The sequence below is a fragment of the Coturnix japonica genome, chromosome 1, assembly GCF_054131305.1.
Source record: "Coturnix japonica strain WE chromosome 1, WE-NBRP24, whole genome shotgun sequence".
In the NCBI taxonomy this organism is placed as follows: domain Eukaryota; kingdom Metazoa; phylum Chordata; class Aves; order Galliformes; family Phasianidae; genus Coturnix; species Coturnix japonica.
In genome coordinates this window covers 150,142,997-150,165,241 of record NC_140663.1, presented here as the reverse complement: position 1 = coordinate 150,165,241, position 22,245 = coordinate 150,142,997, and positions in this window count along the sequence as shown.

The window sequence follows — 22,245 nt, the reverse complement described above, 5'->3', positions numbered from 1 at the left end:
ACATTAACTTTAAAATTTTTAATTTCTGTATATTTATATACGCATGTATGGATACATATGTATATGTATTATATATGTTAACATGTCTGTGGGCATGTGGAGGGAAATAAACTAATAGAACTCTTCATTTATGAAAAACCATAAAATAATAATTTCATTCTCAACAGTGTCTTTTCTTAAATTACAATCAGCCCTGCAAGGATTCATTAGTTTTCCATAACTGTTATTTATATCGAGTTGCAACTGATTATATATATGTAATGAATATCATTAAAATACTATAAATTTTTTCATGAGGAATCTCAATTGTGTACAGTGTATGTTGATTTACTGTACATTACAACTTCCATAAAACACCCTCTGAAATAGTAATCTTTTTTAATGTTCATGTACAAAATGAAAATAAAAGGCTTACAAATAATGAATTGAAAAAGAATACAAACCCTCTCGATAAATACAGTAAAGGCTGTTGTGTTTCAGTGTCCTCCTGAAAACAGGTTTTCGGTAGAGATGAATGACCAATCACATCACCTCTTTGCAACTTTGTCAACTGCAGCTGGATGTGAGGAAGAAAGTAGGCAACTCAGCTTCCATTTTGCTTATGTGGCAAAATTTCTTTGGTGTGGGGGCTGCAGTGGTGTTCCCTGTGAGCAGAGCCCAGCAGCTGCCCTATGCTAGAACAGACACAACTCGAGCTGCTCCACAGGGTCTTGACAGTGCCAAAGATGAGCCATGAGAGACGCTATTTGCACATCTAGATCTAATGTTAATATATTCTTACAATCTTATCTATTCATTTTGCTTATAGAATATATTTGTGTTGAATTCACATTTATTTTTGCAAATGCAAGAACAAGTATGTTTTATATACTGCAAGCTGGCATTAATTTCCTGGTTGCAAAAATGAAAGGCAAGAAGTTCATTTAGACATCTCACTATATTAGAATATAAATTCAATTCAGCTAAATTGGTGGGTAGCTCCATTTTTAACCTAAACTTAAATCCTGATGATGGACAACCTGTCTCTGGCATATATTTTAATCTTCCAATAATCATTTGTTAAGTGTTGTCTACTTTGGAAATTGTATCCAAATTGATGTATTCAAAAGACATTCATTGGCCTATGTCTCGTTAATCTGCCTAATCCCTTTCAAAATTCATTTAGACTTTTATTCCCCACAACCTCTATTGATGCCACATAGGTAGGTACTAAGACATACAATATTTATTCCTTTCTGTTTTTCTGACATGGTAAGAGTTTCCTCTAGAGTCTCCTTTCAGTGCATTTCCTAATTCATCTTTTATATATTTTCGTCTTACTGCTTTCTCATATTTTATATTCACATTCCTTTCTATCATTGTATTTCTTGCTCTAGGGAAGCATCATTATCACATCCCAAAATGTCTTAATCACATTCTCAAATAGTACTACCCAAGCTCTATTCATTGTCTTTGACCACTTATGATCTCCACTAGTAAGCAAGTTACATCAAGATTTTGTTTAGCTTTGATTTACTTTTAGGTTGATTTTGCTTTTCCAGATATGGGATTTATTCTGCAAGCAATCTAGTCAGTAAGTGCTTTGATAAGTGGATGAAACTTTTCAGTGAGAGTTTTTTTTCAAGTACCTTGTATCATTCAAAAAACGTTACCTCACTATTCACAACTTTTAGAATATCCAGATCAATACAGACAGCAGATATGTGAGTCTAGCCGTCACCTTTGATTGATAATATAATAGTTTATTAGTGCAATATATTTTATCTCTCTTACCTGTTACTTAAAAAATGAGAGGATTTTTTGCTTCTATTTTGAGTTAACTTAATTTCCTTAAGCTAATTACAAAATATCTCTTAAAATCTTTTTGAAAATCCATGCTCACTAAATCCACGCAAATAACCTCATCACACTTCTTGAGTACTGTAAAATAATTCCAATAATTTTTTGAAACATAATTTCCTTCTGAATAATTTCTCTTTTAATCACTTTTCTTTACTTTTTGTTCATATTCCTCCCTTAGTTTGTGTTTCTCTACTAATTCTATGCCTAACTCTCAGTTCCATGTATTTCACATATTGGCAGATCTGAAATTTTAAAGACTATCCTTAGTTGATTCATTTTTACAAAAAAACAAGTTATGCAACAGACATTCAGGATTTTTATATTCCAGTTCCACAGGCAATTAAATGTTTTCCTAAGTTCTGTCAAGGTATGTTACAGATGACAGTGATAAAAGAATCAGAGACAGATCCTGCTTTCAGAGGGGTGATGCTCCCTTTTTCACAAAATCCTAGAATCATAGAATGGTTTGGGTCAGCAGGGACCTCAATGATCATCTAGTTCCAACCCCCTACTATAGGCAGGTAAACCTCCCACTAGACCATGTTGCTCAAAGCTCCATCCAGCCTGGTCTTGAACACCTCCAGGGAGAAGACATCCACAGTTTTACTGGGCAACCTGTGTCTCAACATCCTCACAGTAAAGAATTTCTTCCTAATATCTAGTCTAAATATACTCTCTTCCAGTGTAAAGCTATTTTCCCTTGTTCTGTTGCTACATGTCCTTACTAAAAATCCATATAAAAGAGCCCCAGCTCTATCAGCCTGACCTTGTAATGGAGGTGTTCTACCCCTCAGATCATCTTCATGGCCCTCCTCTGGACTTGGCGTCCTTGTGTTGGAAGGCCCAAGACTAGACACAGTACTCCAGGTGGAATCTCATGAGAGCAGAGTAGAGGGGCAGAATCACCTCCCACGACCTGCTGCTCATGCTTCTCTTGATTCAATCCAGGATACAGTTTGCTTTTTTGGCTGCAAGTGCACATCGCTGGCTCACCTTGAGTTTTTCATCAACTGACAACCCCAAATCTTTCTCCTCAAGACTACTCTTAAGCCATTCTTTGTTCAGCCTCTATGTGTGCTTGGGATTGCTTTGACTCAGATGCTGGACCTTGTACTTGACCTTACTGATCTTCATCAGGATGGCATGTGACCACCTCTTGAGTCTGTCCAGGTCACTTTGGATGCACTTTGGATCCCTTCCCTTCAGCATGTCAGTTGCACCACTCAGCTTGGTGTCATCTGCAGACTTGCTGGGGATGCATTTGATCGAATTGTCCATGTTATTCACAAAAATCTTAAATAGAACTGGCCCCAGCACCAATCCACGAGGAACACCTCTCATCACTGGTATCCACTTTGTCACTGATCTGTTGACTGTGACTCTCTGAGTGTGATCACTCAGCCAATTCCTTATCCACTGAGTGATCCATCAATCAAATTATTTTTTCCCTAATTTGGCAGTCAGGATGTCATGTAGGACAATGTCAAACATTTTGCTCAAGTCCAGGTAAATTAGGTCAGTTGTTCATCCTTTATCTACTGACACTGTAACTCTATCACAAAAAGTTGCCACCAAGTTTGTCAGGCACAATTTGCCCTAGGTGAAGCCATACTGGTTGCTACCAAAAATCTAATATTTATTTTCTGTGTGCCTTCAGGAGGATCTGCTTCATGATCTTGCCAGTCACAGAGGTGAGGCTAATGGGCCTGTAGATCCCTGAATCTTCTTTTTTAGCCCTTATTGAAAATGAGTATTATGTTTCCATTTCCCCTTTTCCAGTCAGTGGAAATTTCACTAGGCTGCCATGGCCTTTCAAATATGACGGATAGCTGCTTGCAACTTCATCTGCCAGCTCCCTCAGATGGATGGATCTCGTAAGGTCCCATGGACTTGTGCAACTTCAGATTATTTAGAAGGTCTCAAACCTGATTTTCACTTACAGCAGGTAGATCTTCCTTCTTCCAGTTCTTACCTTGTCTTTCTGCAACATGGGCACTGTAACTAAGCCCTTATCAGTGAAGGTTGAGGCAAAGAAATCACTGAGTATCTCAGCTTTCTCCGTATCCCTTGTGACCATGTCTCCAGCTTCCTTTCAGACAGGGCCCAAGTCTTCCCTGACCTTCTTTTTATCACTGATATACCAGTTGAATTTCTTCTTGTTCCCCTTTCTGTCTCTGGTTAGATTGAATGGGTTTTAGCTTTCTAACCTTATCTCTGGTAGCTCAGACAACTTCTTTGTAGTTACCTCAAGTAACCTGTTCCTGCTTCCACTTTCTATAGACACTTTACACCTAAGTGCAGGAGCTCCTTGTTGATTCATGAAGGCCATCCTGGCATCCTGCCTTCCTCTTTCTCAAGATGCACTGCTTCTGGGCTTGGAGGAAATACTGACCAGCTTTCTTTGGCCACTCTTTCCTTCGTGGTTTTATCCCATGTCACCCTGCCAAACAGTTCCCTGTAGGGATCAAAAGAGGCCCTTGTTGTAGTGTTTAACAATTTGAGAATTGCTTCAGAGAAGATAGCTTTATTCATAAAGCCATTTGTCTCATTCATGCAATGTGAATAGCATCTAAGATAAATCCAGTTTTAACAGATTGTGCCTCAGGCTACCATCACTCCTCATATTACTCTGACATATATACGCAGAGGGGTATGAGCAAGTTGGCTTCTCCATCCTTAAGAGGAAGGAAGACTTTCCAGCTAAATAATTACAAAACCATGAATTGTTTGGAAAGGAAGATGCATAATTTTGCCAGAAATCATTGCTTTGTGAAAATCAGAATGTTAGACAATGATCAAAGAGTTAAAACCAGAGACTCAATCAAATCTATTTCTGCCAAATAAATTCACAATTTTTCTTACCAACTTGCGAATTCCAGCAATTCTCAGGCTTCCAAGTTAGCTAGTTACGAAGGCTATTCTATCAAAGCTTGCAGAATTTGTTGCAAATATCATCCTGTTTTTCTCATTTCTAACTCTTATACTCCTGAAACAGATCATTATAGGAATTGTCATGTATTAACTGAAGAATCATGAGGACTACCAACCAGGTTTCCAGGGCTGACAACCAACTAACCTGATATAGACATCACCCTGTAATAATAGATTTATTTCCACACTTTCCTGCTTGCTTCAGTTTCTAAAAAGAAAAAAACCAAAAAGTTTTAACTACTAAATTGATTTACAGACTTAATTTTATTCTTTCCATTATAAGTCTCATATCTTTCAAGTAATCTTTTCAGTACGTAAAAATGAAAAGCTTTTATAATAGGTGGAGAACAAGATTTTACACAGACAGATGCTGATAGAAGAAGGGGAAATGATTTAAAAATAAAAGATGGAGAATTAGATTAGATGTGAGGAGTAAATACATTACTTAGTGTAAGAGGCCATGCTTTTTACACTATTGCCTCAAAGGTTACTGAAGATGGACAAGTCCAGGCCTGGTCAGGGACTGAGAAATCCTTTGTCTGAGGGATAGAGATGGACAAGACCAGAGGCAAGGGGAGAGAGATAAGCTGCAGATGAATGGCCGTGAAGTGGTCTTTTGTGTGGGCTTATCTCAAGGAAGATGGCCATCCCAGGGGTATTCACATGACTCTGACCCACGCCCCCAGGAATGTCACTTAGGAAGGAAAGAAGTAGAATAAAAAGGGTTTAGACAAACCATGAAGTTAGGTTTTCTGACATCAAATGCCTCACTGCATGAATAAGGAGTTTTTCTGACATCAGATGCCTCACAGCATAACCTGCATGCTGAAGAAGAACGAGATAGGTATCTGGCTTCAGATTCCTCTACTGTTGCCCCACTGTTGCCAACAGATTCTCCTGGGCTTGCTGCTCGAGACCCTGCTCCATGAGACCTTGCTGCTTCTTCCACCACCTGCTCTGTGCTGCACCAATCTGCTGCTTGAGGCCTGCCACTCTGCTGCTGCTCTCCCCTGCGCCTTTTTTGCCTTGGACCAATGAAACAATGTGCGGCGGGACACTGCTGCATCCGGGTGGTGACTATCCCCGTTTTACGTAATTCTTGCCCATTTTCTACCTTTCCTATTGCTCACTTTCCCATCCCCATCTCTCTAATTCTGCTCTCCCTTCCCCATCCTCTCAGCTGGCTATTATTTCTAATAAACTGCTTGGACCAACATTTGAACATTTTCTTCTTAATCTCACACCTGGCATAATATATCAAAAGAACCTTGCCTCCCTCCTGTAAATTGGAGCAAGACACTCAGAAGACAGTGAGGCCCTAGAACTGGCTGTCCAGAGGAGCTATAAAGGTCCTTGAAGGTGTTCAAGGCCACGCTCTATGAGACCCTAAGCCACTCTGATCTAGTGTGTTGTATCCCTTGATAATGTAGATTATCTCTAAGGTCTCTTCCAATGAAGAAGTTTATAATTCTTTGAACAAGCAAAGCATCCCGGGCATGGCCCTGGGTAACTTGCTTTAGATGTCTTTGCCATTTTATTTATTTATTTATTTATTTTTCCTATATCTCTGTGATGAAGGTGGAGGGACACAAAGCAGAGGGAAGATGCAGATATAAGAAACAAGCAGAAAAAAAGAGGCATACATTATCAGAACACTTACTAACTTCAGAAAGTTTTCAATTTAAGCACCGTGCTGTAATCTCTAGAGACTTTATAGATCTCCACAGGCTTGTATCAGTTTTTTGTTTTTTGGTTTTTGTTTTTTGTTTTTTTTTTTGTTTTTTTTTTCATACCAAATTTCCTTAGAGAGTTCAATTGAGCCTTTAAAATAAATGTTCATAAGGGAGACTGCATGATACAGTACTTCATTATTTATTTATTTATTTATTTCAGTATCTCAGTATCTCAAAGGAAAACTAAATTAATATATTTTACCTATCAGCCATGATGTTTTCAGAATATGTTGCTGATGCTCTACCACTGTGCTGTTGTATAAATAAATTACCATAACATCAGAAGTTAGGATGGGAAAAAGTAAATGGTAAAGTGAGAAATACTAAGATACAGTAAAATATTGTAAAGGTTTATAAAGGTTCTTCTCAGCTTTTTTTTTTTTTTTTTTTTTTTTTTTAAATGCAAATTTTATGCTGCCTTTTTTGTTATGCAAATTTCTGTTTTGTAGTAGAGCATCCATGTGTTTGCAGAATCAAGCGTTCAAATGAAAATAAAGTAATCCATTCCTCACAACGTGTTAAATGTGGTCTGGAAAGCTAAATATTTTCCCAGATCTGCTGCTTTTATTTCTGTGTGTCTTCCTACCCCTTTAATTATCTGTTAATTGGTATTTAAGGTGGAAGCTAACAGGGAGATGGAAGAAAAAACACTGAGAAAAAATAAAAAAAAAAATAGAATGGAATGAAATCTCTCAGTAGACAAGTCAGTTTTCTTATCTGTTATGGGTAATCATGTAACATGGCAGCATTCACATGAAAGAAGCAAACACTTAGCTCTTTGTGTTCACAGCCTTCTCCCTCTTCCTGTAAGTGAAAGAAAAGAAAAATGGCATATTTGGAAGATGAGCGCAACATAAGATTAATCACTCTCCTACACCTCTTGCACAAGGCAAGCTGTAAGTCTCTCCATGTACTTACTGGTAATAGTCTGCATTTAAATGGTTATAAGATAGGTTTAACTTTTGATATATTACCTTGTCAACCTCTTTCGAGGCCTCTACATAACAAGGATGCAATGGGTCTTTTTTTTTTTCACCTTTCTGCATCAACTAAACAGCTGACACTTTAAAATCCTTTTGTGATGATATAGTGGATGATCACAACAGATAAACACCCTCTGAGTGTCCAGCTTTCCAGTAAATCAGAAAGAGGAACACAATGGGTAACTGTATTTTTTAAGTAAGACTAAGTAAGTGTCTAGAAAAGTCAATATGAGTCATCAGCTCCTGGGCCCTGCTGTAACAGGTAGCAGCATCACATATAACCTTTTGCATAGATTGATCAAGCTTTGCCTTTAAATAAATAAATAAATAAATAAATGTTTGACTGCCTTCTATTTTCTGTCTTTAAAGTTTGTTACCCTGATCAGAAAAACAAACAAACAACAACAAAAAACCTTTAAATTTACATCCTGTATTCACAATCTCTTTATAGACAATTGTTGTGCTAAAGCATCTGTAACTTTTACCCACAGTAGGTGATGGATAAATGTTAGATTAGATCCAAGACTGCCTTGAAATGTCCAGCATATAACTTTCCTGCAGTTCATGCTTTTTTGTTTGTTTATTTTTATATAATCTTTTTTTTTTTTTCTCATGTACTTATCACTTTCATAACACAACACATTTCTGTTTCTTTTTCTTTCTTTCTTTTTTCTTTTAAACAATGCCTAAGGAGGCAAGATCTATTGCATTCTTTTTGTCTGAAAATGATGTGAATATATTGACAAAATCTATGAGTTTAGTCCAGTGTCTTCACCCTTCATTTAAATCTAAATCTTCTTTGTAAATTGATTCAAAATACATAAAAAAAAATTAGGACAGTGTGGAGCTTAGATTAACGGTCAGTGCAATTGATAAAATCACATAAAAATGGCATACCGATGTCCAAAACAAAACACTGGTGAGGAATTTGTATAATACACTGTTTTTTCTTTGTTTGTTCGTTTGTTTGTTTTGAGGAAAGTAAGTCATTTCAAGGGTGATTATTAGAGTGGTCTAGTTGAATTTATTTATCTGGAATTGAGTTACTGAGAGACACAGATTATTCTTCAAATTTTCAGTGCTGGGTAAGGATTACATGGCAGATATATTGAAGCACAAATGCATAGAAAGTACATTATTTCTAGTTATTCTTCTCTAATTTACTGCCTTTCATTATACCATAGGATTTCACTATTTTTTTCTGATATTAATGTATGCAGTCTGCTATGAAAAATACTTTTAATTATAGTACTGCACACAAAGATTTGATCCTTTTGAAGACACAGAGACATATCAAACCAGAACAACTTATTTGACTTTTCTTCTTTCTTTTTAAATGATGTTCTCAAAATAGTTTTTATAAGCATTTCATATTGTTGACCCCAGTAGATTTCTTTTCTTTTTGTTTTAGAGAAAATTAATAGTATAAGGCAATGCATGACCAGAAATATGATGCTGTCAATAAGAAATATTAATTAACAAATTGTTTCTTTCCCTTATGAGAGATGAGTTCTTCTATCTTGCTAGAAAACATAAACATACTAAGTAAGAAGAAAGAAGTGCATATCTGTCCTCTAAACAGTGCTACCTTAATAAACTTCCTCTAGGATTTATTTATCCAGGATAGCCACAAATTGTTTTCTTAAACTGGCTCACCCGCCCTTAGTCCATGGTTTCCCAACATAATTTATTTTCACTCTTTGTCCTAGTAACTGCAGAAATAGCATAACCACTCATGGCTTTGGCTCATAGAAAACCAAACCACTTTGATACAATGGAATGATTTATTATGAGCTACATACTGATTGTACTGTCAATTATTCTCTAATAATCACTTAATAAATGACTAAAATGCTAGACATTAATCCTATGCTTCGTGCTTTTGTGTTTTCCTGTTTATGTCTGATTTTTCATTGTTTTTATAATAACTATATTATATATATATATTTATTATAACTATATAATAAACTATAATAACAATGAACAATACCAGAACATTTGCAATCCGTATAGCTTAGAAACAGGTAAGGTAACAAAAGATCAATTAAAGAAGGAATTAAAAATTAATAATTTGAAAACTAATTAGATTAGTAAATACATTAATTTATAACTTAAATACAGTAGGGATATTTCCCTTTTCCCTATGTAATTAACCTGACTACCTGACTAAGGAAGAACCTTATAAAATATTAGTGCCTGGGAGATTCTAAGCCTTTTTTTTTTTTTTTTTTTTTTTTAATTACCACATACGGTAACTAAATGATCGTGAATAAAAATCTAAAACCACACTAAGAAAGAATAAAAATATTTTTCTTTCTTATTGCTTTTTCATAAATTCATTATATATTACTATAGGTTTTTACACGATGATAAATAATAATCATAGTCATCATGAAAATCATCTTCATCCAAATCAACTGATTTTTTCACTGAAGAATGTACTACATATCATGTCTAATGTAGTATCTTGACTCAGTAATGTTTAATCATACATTTTTAACAACATTCCCATGTATCACATTCTTGCAATTTATGTAAGTAGCATGTCACTGCTGTTTATACAGTAATAAATTTCTCTGGAAAAGAAAGTTGTTAGGATTCTTAAATATCTCAGCTGGAAATGACCTGTATGGATAAAGTTAAAGGTAAAGCTAAACAGGCTAAATGAACATGTCTTCATTTATTTAGCAAGCTCTAAATTCTTCAGTTACCATATATGAAGTTTTCAAGATTACTTATATACTGAAATTATTTTGAGCCACCAATAGATTTGTCCTAAGGTTAATGTCAGCTTTTTTTCCCCTTGGAAAATATACTCCATAAACATCATTGCTCCAGAAGTGAAGAGTTCAAGTTTAAGTAATTCCTCTGTTGTGTCACAGTCAAATTTCTATCCACTGTAGTCCAAAGCAGTGTTGCCCTTTCATAAACAACTTTGCTTAACAGCACTTGTACTGAATCTGTCCTCATCTGATGTAACTTAATGGAAAGAACAGGTGCCCTAAAAACATATTATTTAAAATTGAAAAGGAACAATTTTTTAATTTTATTTTTATTTTTGTTAAACAAAAGCAAAACAAAACAGAAAAGAAAGGTGGGGGGAGGGAATGGTGTTTGTTATTGTTGTGGTTTCTTTCATTTTGTTTAGTTTTTGGTTTTTGGTTTCATTAAAAAAAAAAATGAAAACACATGCAAACATTTTTAAAAATAGTAAGAGTTTTCTGTGTAGCAGCTGGTTAAGACAAATATCACATAACTTGTCTTTCAGAACATCATAGTCTACCTAGGGAGGATTGCTATTGTCTCTCTCAGACACTCTGAGATGAACTTTCTCTTTCTTTTCACTCTGCTTTTTCATAATGTTGAAAGCTGCACCTCATGCACAGGCAAGCTTGCATGAGGTTCTCCAATGAGCCAAAATTCCTTTCTGGTTTGGACTGTGATGCTTTCTATCTAATAATTTTTTATTTTATTTTTTAATTATTTTTTTATGTTTAATTCTAGGTAATGGCATGTTAAAATTATTAGGACTTGTTTTCTGTTGATATTCACACTCCTTTTTTAGTGACAGTCATAACTTTTATATTTGACCTTTCTTGCTTCTTGCTAAAATTTAGAGAATTATGAAAAATTATCTCTACCTATTTAAACACCAACAACAGACTCTGGATAACTGATTTTAACATGCACAAACCTTTCATCTTTGTTTTCTCTAGTACATAATCTGCTTCTGCTTATGCATTTCTGTGTGATCTTCTACTGGAAGTGCATCAGGTTGAGTCATTCATTAATCTCGGACATCTTAATCAATATACTTTAGTAAAACAAACAAACAAATAAACAAATGAAAAAAGCCCACAACAACAACAGAAACACTTCTCATTAAGAGAACGGCTGAACCCTTGAACTTCTCAAAGCCACATAAGCATCTGCTTATTTGAACAAATAATAGATAGAAAAGACAAATTACTTCTAGAGTAATTAGCAAACTTTCCACTGACTTCATGGAGTCCAAAATTTAATTTCCAGATCAGATTGAAGAAATTTATAGGGGAAAAAATAAAAATAATAAAAAGTCTAAATTGACAACTAATATTACTCAGAATGAATAATTCAACCTAGTCTATTTAAGAGAGTTGTCCAGGAAAGATTTACATCATTCATTTTAAAAGAAAGAAACAGAAATTTGTAATAAATGAGGTGATGACTTTTTTGATCTATAGCTGTATAAAAATATTTCCCTCTGGATAGAGGTGTTACCTTTATTGTGTAATAATAGTCTTCAATCTTGGGCTTCAGGCATTTCATCAGGATCTCAGTAAATAGTCTACCTTTAAGACAATATTTTATCATTATTGCCCTTAAAACTAGTTACTATTTATGTGACAGAGCATTTATAGTTTTGATGGTTTAACTCGTTGGAGATAGTTGTGTTACTGAATAGCCAATGGTGACAGATACAGTTTCTTACATCAAACTATTAGAAGAATAAACTGCTTTATATGTAAGAAACTGAGTGTTTCACAGGAATGGTGAATAAAATAAAATGTGACGTGATGTTCATTTATATACAAAATGTCTATAATTTACATCTAAAAATTTTCTACTCTTAACAAGCACCTTCAGAATCCAGAGTTTAACCACAGGTTTGCAAAACTATTAAGTGTTCTCGACAGTTAATATGAAATAAGTACATAAGAAACAAAGAAACATATAAACAACAACCAACAAGAACAAGATGTTATAATTTAACTGTGTTCTACTCATATGCCAGTGCCCATCTACAGTGTACAGAATATTTACTCTATAGGCAATTTACTACATAGAAAATATTAGCAAGAAACATAACCATGTCAATTTATTGGTGATATTCTCTGACATACCGCCAATTTAGTCTGAAAGTGACTACAGTTCTAGTCATTTCTAGAACTATAGTGAATTAATGCTAACTAAATCCTTGAGAACTACAGGATTTTCATATTGACAATGTATACTATTTCTTTGTGAATACAGAACTTAAAATTACTAGGTTAGTGTCAATGGTTTGCCAGCTGGCTTGGCCCAGTTCCATGACTAGTGGGGCAGAGGGATTTCACAAAATCTGCACCTCCAGAAAAGGGAAACAGAGGACCACAAAATAATTAAAATGATCTGAGGAGAAACAAACTAATTTTACTAAGTATGATATGGGAATACAAGATAACACACTATAATAAAATATAATTAGAAATGAAGCTAGTAAATCAAATATAATGAGAGAGTATCTGAAAGCTGTAGGCCTTTCAGTAATACTGAAGTTATGCACACAGTCAGGATAGGCAGCAGGGAGGAGGGGTGAAGAAGAGAGAGAAGAGAGCGAAGAGCGATCAGGTGATCTTGCTAGGAGTAATATCTCCTCTCTGACCGCAAAGCCTCTGAGAAATGTAATTCTTAACTTCTGGACAGGTACCTGGCACTGGAGCATTAACACCTTAACTCCCAGTGCCCTACATGATGCTATGATGTAGAATACCAGTAACCAAAAATCATAAAACCATGACATTCCACCCCTTATTCTACATCACTCATCATGCTTAATATACACAAGGAAAACATAAATAACAACCCTTGTTAAACACATTCATATGTAAACATGCAATTAAATACATGGAATTACCGACTGCACTCCCTCAACATCAAATTACGGTACAATCTGAAATTCCCCATTTTTCTTCATCACCCACCAAATGGACCCAGGTCCCTGGGCCAAAACAGTTCCACAAAGAGTTTTACCCTTTTGAGAGGCTGGAAGGACCCAAACTGCCTTTCCCAACATGTTCTCTACATGTATCACAGGGACCTTATCTCCCTTGACAGTATGTAGGGAGCCGGCAGGACCATCACAATTGATAGATCCTCAGGTGTTGACCAGCCAGGTGACTTCCACTAAATTCTTCTCTCATGCTTAAATGTTCCACCACCCATTGTTTGCAGCATGCTTTTAAACAACTCATACCATCATTCAATTTTAGCAAAAGCTGTTGTGTGATAGGGGATACGATAAATCCACTTAGTGCCATGATCTTTGGCCCAAGTATTTACAAGAGAATTTTTGAAATGAGTCCCATTATCTGACTCAGTTTTTCTGGAGCGCCACATCATCAGAGGACTTGTTTTTCAAGTCCTAAGATGGTGTTTTGGGTGGTAGTATGTGGTACTTCAAATGTTTCAAACCACACAGTGGTCACCTCCACCCTGGTAAGTACATAACACTTACCATTGTGAGATCCTGGCAAGGAGATATAATAAACCTGCCATGCCTCCCCATATTTATACTTTTGCCATCGCCCTTCCCCCCAGAGAGGTTTCATACTCTTGGCTTGTTTAACTGTGGTGCATGTGTCACAGTCATGAATAAGCTGTGCAGTAACGTTCATAGTTAAGTCTACTCCAAGGTCTCTAGCCCATTTTTATATTGCATCTCTTCCTTGATGGTAAGAACTTCTTTATGATGAGGGTGACAGAGCACTGGAACAGGCTGCCCAGGGGGTTTGTGAAGTCTCCTTCTCTGGAGATATTCAAGACTCACCTGGACACCTACCTGTGCGACCTGGTGTAGGGTGTTGGACTTGATGGCTCATGGAGGTCCCTTCCTACTCCTATGATTCTGTGAATCTGTGATTCTGTGATTCTCACTTGGAGTGTAGAACTCTTTGGAATCCCTGTAGGCTCAACTCCAGAATCCCAGGGGTCAGCCTCAGTTTATAATCTTTCACAGGAAAGAGAATAAGTAGAAACTTTTGAGGAATCCTGAGAGCTCTCTGCACAGTGAAAGTCATAATCTAAGCAGTGAGAGATATAGACTATCAATAGTAATGATACTCAGACCACTGAGGAAGTAAAGTCATGGGTCTCTAAAATATTTCAACTTATGTTGCAGAGGTGACAATCTTTCCCTGATTCTGTAGGAAGTCTTGGGGTCTGACATTCTCTATCTGCTGTAAATGTTTTGTGATATGTTCCAGTGAGAAGCAGTTTAAGTTCTTTCTTTACTTTGCTTAATTGAAAGTTAGGTCATTCATTTTCAATCTCTAAATACCTCTAACATAAAATCTTGTTTCTCTTCTGCTTACTGCTTTGAGTTATTGATATTATTTGTCACTCACTGTGAATGCCAAGGCCATAAAGTTAGACTTTGATAAGATGAAAGTTGTTCTTGTAAAGAGAGCAAAAGTGAATAGAGTACATTTGAATTTGGAACTAGGCAGATTCATCTCTTTATAGAAAACTTTTACTTTTGATATTTTACTTTCTTTTATTAGCAATTTGTAAGCTCAGGGGACAAAACATATATAAAATCTCTATATTTCATTTTAATAATATATAAATGAAACTTCTATTTTGGGAAAAATAAAATTTAGAGTTAAGGCATTCTAAACACTGCTTTAAAGAAAAATGAATATTCATTTCTCTAAGTTTTTGTTTTGTTTAGTTTTAAAAAGCACAACCGTTGTTTTTTCTGTAAATTATAACTTCAGCGGTACTTCTTATTTCATTTGTGTTTTGTTTTTAGTCCTGAAATAGTGTTGCCCATATTTCTGTGCTGTTTTTATCAACCTAATTTGCAATTCTTCTTAAATACTTAATAATTTATATAATCTGTTGGAGAAGTAAGAAAATTTCTCTGCTGAACTACGACATCTATCATTAAATTTATCACTTTCGTCATTACTTATGTTATCCTTAAATAATTTACATATTTAAAGGGATAACTGATATGGTAGTTACATTCTACTTCAGTATTTAGTGGCATACAAAAAGCATTTCCTTTAATAAATCCCATGCAATACAGTGTAAACAGAACATTAAATAAGACATTTTAATGAAGAGACATTTTAAGACAGCCTAAGGGAGAAACAGTGGATCTAGTTCCATTTATGAACTACTCTACTAAAAATGGCCCCTAGTACCATTGCAAATCTATTTCTTCCGTGGCAAATTAAAGGTCAGGATAGAGCAGGAATACATTTATATTATGTTGCTGTAATAGGTCTACAGCCTGTTAACTTAAGTTTCCAGTACATATCTATGTTACTGCTTGTAGTGACATAATATTGTTGAATGTGATAGAAGTATAGCAACAAAATATAACTCTCTGATACTGTGTTCATTTGCATATCAACTGTGATCAGGACTTCTGTCCTACTCATATTAATTTCAGCAGTAATGCATTATTGATGTAAGAACAGAAATGCAAGGAGACATTTTTACTAAACTGTTTTGTTACTTTGCCTTTCCACTTTCATTCAGTTCATTTATTTTCTTTGTCAGCTTTTGACATACAGCATAAAATTTTCAGAAGTGCCTTAGGGCCATATTAAAAAAAAAAAAAAAAAAAAAAATAGGATTGAGGTATTTGAAATGAGACTTATTCTAAAGATACATACAATGAAGAGCATGATCCTGAAAAGAACAGCACAACCTCTGTAGGAGTTCTGTGATTCAAATGTAAAGTTTTCTAGGCAATTGAAATACATACCCCAAAGTTCCTAAATCTTCACAGACTTGAGTTCAGTATCTCAGTTTTTTTCAGGAATACAGAGATCAGACATTCCTCTACCTAAATCCCTCTGGAGTTGGCTCTGGAAGGCAATCTCAGAGTATGCATAATACAAGACATACAGAACTGACATCTTTCAACTGGACTTAGCATTTTCTGATCCCCTCTGAAGTATTGGTGGAAGAGAAAGAACCTTTTAGTTTTTATACTCTAATCAGAAATTTCACTAGGTTGCTTCTTTTCCTATCATCTCCATTTCTCAGCTTAGTGAAGAAGAGTTATACCACTAGATGACACACCAGGCAGGGAGATCACCTTCTCTTTTTCTTTGTGGAAGCCATGACACAGTTCAGACTCCGGTTCATTTCACCAGAAAGAGTTAGTAAGACAATGTATAAGACAGCAGTTACTGTGAGTTTAAGACCTTTATTTCAAGGACCAATTCATGTTTTAGATTAAAATGTCCTGGCTTCCAACTTAAAATAAGCTTCATTTTGATCTCTCAATCATTGGAGTGACACCTTCTTGTTTAGATTTCAATGGCTTGTGGGGGAATTATTTTTGTAGATCACTTAGGGACTCCTGAATGTTTACACCTACTCATAAACTAGAGGATATATAAGAGTATCTTTGACTGTACTAACTATCTTAAAGAATGTACTGTCATATAGAATGTAACAGTAATAATATTCAATATTAAGAATCATAGAATGATAGAATGATTTAGGTTGGAAGGGATCAAAAATCATCTACTTCCAAAACCCCTGACATGGACAGAGTTGACAGCAAATAAATCAGTCACTAGGTCAGGCTGCCCAGGTTATAAATTATACAAGAAATATTTAATGAAGTACTGCATCTTTTATTTTTGGAATCTTCATAACTATTTGCTTTAGATAATTTTGGTTATCTTTCCTCCCTCATTTTTCTGTATGGTTCTGCTAGTGATACAAGAGAATCACGTGATGAATCCCAGACTGCTTGATGCTGCAGAGGCAGTAGCAGGTGCTTCTGTCTCATTTCAGAGAAGATGAGCAGCAGCCAAATACTCACCTTGATCACAGAACTGGCAGTGTCTGCTGCCTGAACCTGTCAGCTACAGGTGGAGAGGAAGGACAGACTGATTTTGTGCTTGTGTGCAGGGGCAGGGGATAGTGATGGGTACAGTATGGGAACTGATTATTTCTAGCCGTCAGTATATAAACCATATGAATGAAGACTGGGCTAGAAATAACCTTTTGAACAAAGCCAGATTGATTTTGGTGATAGGAGCTGGCCTGTTCTAAGAACTATTTCCAAAACAGGATCACTACTGAGGCTTCTAAAACACTAATTCAGACAAGAATGCATTTTTAAACTGTAACCATGCAGAATCAAATAACTTTTCAAGAGAAATTTATAATTTTACTGGTCTGAATAAAGGGATGCTACCTCCTTCATCAACATTTTTGCAGAACATTGACTTCTTGCTGCTATTTTGAAATATTCAAAGGAAATATTAATTTCCTAATAATGAACAAAAGTCAAAAACTCTTCCCCAGTATCAAATGAGTCACAGTGGAAATCTTTTGCTAAGCCAGAAACTTTGATGTCTAAACAAATTTTATTCCTTAAAACTGTCTTTGTTAGTGGTGGGATGCACATTACTGGTAGTGAAGGACAACAAGAAGTTTCTATCCTATGTGCAGTCAATTTTAAGTAATAGTTCTTATTTTATTATTAATTAAAAATATATATATGAAATAAAATATGTGCTGCATTTGTACTTTTTGATAGTAAATTTTAGAATGAGCCCCTCAGGATCATCATGAGTAAGACTAGTGTAATATTACCATTGAGATTTGACTGTTCAATGATTTCAACACAGCAGGGAACCAATCAGAGGAGGAGAATGATCTTAACAAACAAACAAACTACATAAGCAATGAAATCAGGGAGCTCGAGAGCAAAATTTACAAAATGATTTCTCATGCAGTTCACCCCTGTGTTATTTCCTCCCTTGAGTGTCAAGCAATGTTGTAAAAGGAGTTACTATAACAACGCTAATTAATTATAGTGAGATTTCATGTGCTGCAGTAAAAATCTAAGCCACAGCAGTCCTACTTTATGTCATAGCCAGTGGTGTAAGGCAGAGCTATATGATACTGGGATCAAACAAAGCCCAGTAATTACCAAAAAAGGCCATCTTGTGTTAAGGCAGTGCATTCATATATCTACATTTCTGTTTTGAATACAAAGTTCTGAAACTTTTTGCACAGCACATTAGAAAACAAATTGAAACTGTGTGAAATAGTGAAAAATGGTGAAAGCTTTGTAGAGCTATTCCTCTAAAAAAAACTTGTCAGAGATCCAGACTTCTGCTAAGTCAGGGGTTAAGAGGCACAAGAAATTATGAAATGAATGTGAAATCTGTCTTCTGATAGATGATGATTTAATGCTGATCCAGTCATAAGTCTGATTCAAGTTAACATGAATTATTCAATATCAATGAAAATATATCTGAGAATTATATAAACAACTCTTACCAAACTTGCTAAGAAAATATGAATACTATAAAAATAAACGTATATGTTTCTTCAGGGAAAGTTAATACTTTTTTTTTTTTTTTCCATGATTGTTGATGTTTTAATTGTTGTTAGTGTAATTTGTTTCTTTAGTCTGTTTTTTTCTTACCTTCTGAGAGTTTCAGTTCAGAGTTCTGTTGCTCACAATGTGAATTCATGCTTGTTGAATAAATAGTAAATTTTAGAATTAAAGAGTCCATATTTTTTCAAAGAGAACATTTTAAGTGACACCAAATTGTTCGCTTTAATATGTCCAGAACTATCAACAATAAATTTTTATGCCAGTGACCTAAAAACTAAAAGATAGAGGAGAATGCTCATACAACAACTGCTTCAATGAGCACGTAATTGTATATATATACATAAGTATATATATATATATAAGTATATATAAGAAGATATGCATACCTTTAGGGGATGCTTTAAATATTTTATGTGTATGTGTATTTCGGATATCCATGAAGAGTGATCTTCTCATATAGAGAAACATACGTATTCACTTGCTAAAAGTTGAAGTAAATGTGCTTGTTGATTTGTTTTCAGCAATCTCATTTGACAGACTTGGGTACATTTTGGCTGCAACCCTCAGCAGCATTATAGCTCAAGTATTCATTGCAATAGTGTAGGAAGAAGCTAATCAAAAGTGATTAAGTGAAAATATCACAGAAGCCTGTAGAATAATCATGTCAGTTTTAGTACTTTTTTGGTTCTGTGTGGGACATTGACTTGGACTTGATCTATTTTTAGAAGTAATGCGTATTTCACTGTTTTGATCATTTTTAGCCCTCAATCATGTTGTACATTCTTCTCAGTGAAGAAACTACAAAAATTAAAAACTGTTAATGGATGTCGAAAGACACCTGCAAAATGAAAATAATATATCTGAAGGTCATTTAGAAATGTATCACAAATGTTGAGTAAAAGTTTTAAAAGAATGTAACCTTCGCTTATTGTTATCTTTTCAAATACTGAATTGTGTTTTTCCTTGAAGTGTCTTACTGTGACTTCTAAAAAGCCATACAGAGTTGGGGTATTTCAACTGTAAGTAGGTGCTAACTGGGAAGAACCATAATAAAAAGATTAACCACTGGATTCCACATCTAGAACTGTTATTCTCCATTTTAATAATGGCACAAGCTTCATCTGTCCAGGCTGTGAATGCTGTCGGTGTTTGGACGCTTTCTCCAGCTGATATCACAATGTGCATATTGGTTTATGATATGTTCACATCTGATTTCAAATCCCAGACTTCAGAACCACCAGTAAGTCTAGGGAAAATATTTAAATAAATAAACAAAGAGACAAATTAACAAATATAAAAAAAATTACTTGAATGGTCAGTGGACAAGTTTCCAAAAGACCTAAAACAAAGTCTTCTCTTTTGCTAGGATAAAAACCTCAGTAATTAATTAGTTAATTGGCCAATGTTGTCTGAATATTTTAAGGTAGTGGAATGCATAATTCTGTAGTGAATATGACTAGAAATACTGACCACATTGAAAAGTAGAAAGGTTCTAGTAGATATTTAGTTTCCAAGACCAAATCATGGAGCAAGCACCTTCTGGTAAAAATGACTTTCAGCAAAACTTAGAAGAGGAATCAAATTTATAGACTTCAAAAATATGTATAATGTGTCAAAAGAGTTTATTCTTTTGATCAAAACAGCTGGAGTCTTTTTTTTGTTTTGTTTTGTTTTGTTTTCCCAGTGAAGAGGGCACAAAGCAACCCACGGAGATGACAAGTTAATGGTCTCTGTACTGTCATATGTTATCCAACCTGTGCATTAAAGTCTGTTTGTTCATTTATTCAGATGACATCTGTCTCAGTATCCATGTTTGACCATTATCAGAATTAAACACATATTGAATATTCATATTTGAAGTGGCTTCATCTTCAGCCAGGGACAAATAAAATCATACGTAATGTTTTAATCTTGCTTGATATGACCACTGCCAATCATTTTAAAATGTATTTAAGTCTTACGATACTTTGGTACTCACTACCCTGAGATTTTACAAAATTTTATAAAAAATCAACCTACTGCCAATTTCTCAATAATCTAGTTGGCTGAGCATGAAATAAACACATTTTCATGTTCCATGTCATTTTATTTGATGACTGATGAGAGCAGTCCTGAAGAGAAGGATTTGTACGACCTGGTGGATGAAAAGGTAGACACAAGCCAGTAGTGTCTGCTTGCAGCCCGGAAGGCCAGCATTATCCTGTTCTGCACGAAAAGAAGGGTGGCCAGCAGAGAGAGAAATGAGATTTTCTTCCTCTGCTCTTGCAAGTCCCCATCTGGAGTACTGCGTCCAGTCCTGTGGTCCTGAGTACAGAAAGGATGTGGAGCAGTTTGAGTGAATCCCGAGGAGGGGCACCAGTATGATCAAAGTGCTGGAGTGCCTCTTTTATATTGTGTGAGCTGGGCATGTTTAGCTTGGAGAAGAGAAGGCTCCACAGAGACCTCATTGTGGTCTTGCAGTACTTGAAGGGAGCTTACAAGCAGGAGGGGGACAGAATTTTTACACAGCAGTAGGGCAAGGTGGAATAGCTTTGAACTAAAAGAGGGGGGATTTAGGTTAGATGCTAGGTGGAAATTTTTTAGTCAGAAAACGGTGAGGCACTGGCACAGGCTGTCCAGAGAAGCTGTGGATACTGCAAACCTGGAGGTGTTTAAGGTCAGGTTGGATGGTATCCTTGACAGCCTGATCTAGTGGTTGGCAACCCTGCTCATGGCAGTGGTTTGGAGCTCTATGATCTTTAAGGTCCCCTTCAACATAATAAATTATATGATTCTGTGATTCAACTTCAAAATAATTTAAACTGTCTTGATACAACTATATTGTACCACAGCAGACATGAAGCTGTCTGCTGCAAGGAAAGTGTCTTTTTGTTGTTGTCTCTTGTTGTTGCTTATTTGTTTTCTTTTATTGTAAATTGGTTTGTTGTTGTCTACCTTACCATGAACTTTCCTAATTTTGACCTTCCGCACCATCACACTATGGATTCAGACCTATTTTCATGAAAAGGGGAAATAAGACATCTTGCTCTGCAGTTTGGCAAAGAGAAAGCCATGAAGCAGCACTCTGTAGAGAAGTGCCCTCTCTGGAACTTCATGTAATTGCAGTTGAATACTGCCAGCAAAATACCCACTATTTGGCTTAATGAGACCTGCACTCACTAGGTACGCAGATAAGTAAACAAACAAGCACTTCTACTGTATAGATGATATTCTTTTTCAGTCTACAGAATACTCAGTTTCAAGCTGCAATGGGATTTATTTAATCCTGTTAAAGTTATCAACATTTTAATTTCTTTCTAATTCTCCTTTATGCTATTTTTCTGAAAACTGCATATTTTGGCATAGATTAATTAATCTGCTACAGAGGAGCAAGAAGCCCTAGGTGACTCGTTTACCCTTTCCCAGTAGGGTATCAGCTGCCAATTGCCCCCACTCTGTGATGGCTTGTCCTTCTTCTCACCTTGTCATCAAGCCAAGACTGCACACTGTAGGAGCACAGGTAAGCATCTGCCTCTCTAATCTCTGCCAACAGCTCTCCATTATCAGCTGCCAGGGGTGCTTCAAAGAACTGTGCACAACTTCCTCCAGATGCATACACCAAGTGCTTTTAAGTCTACAGCAAATTTCTGCC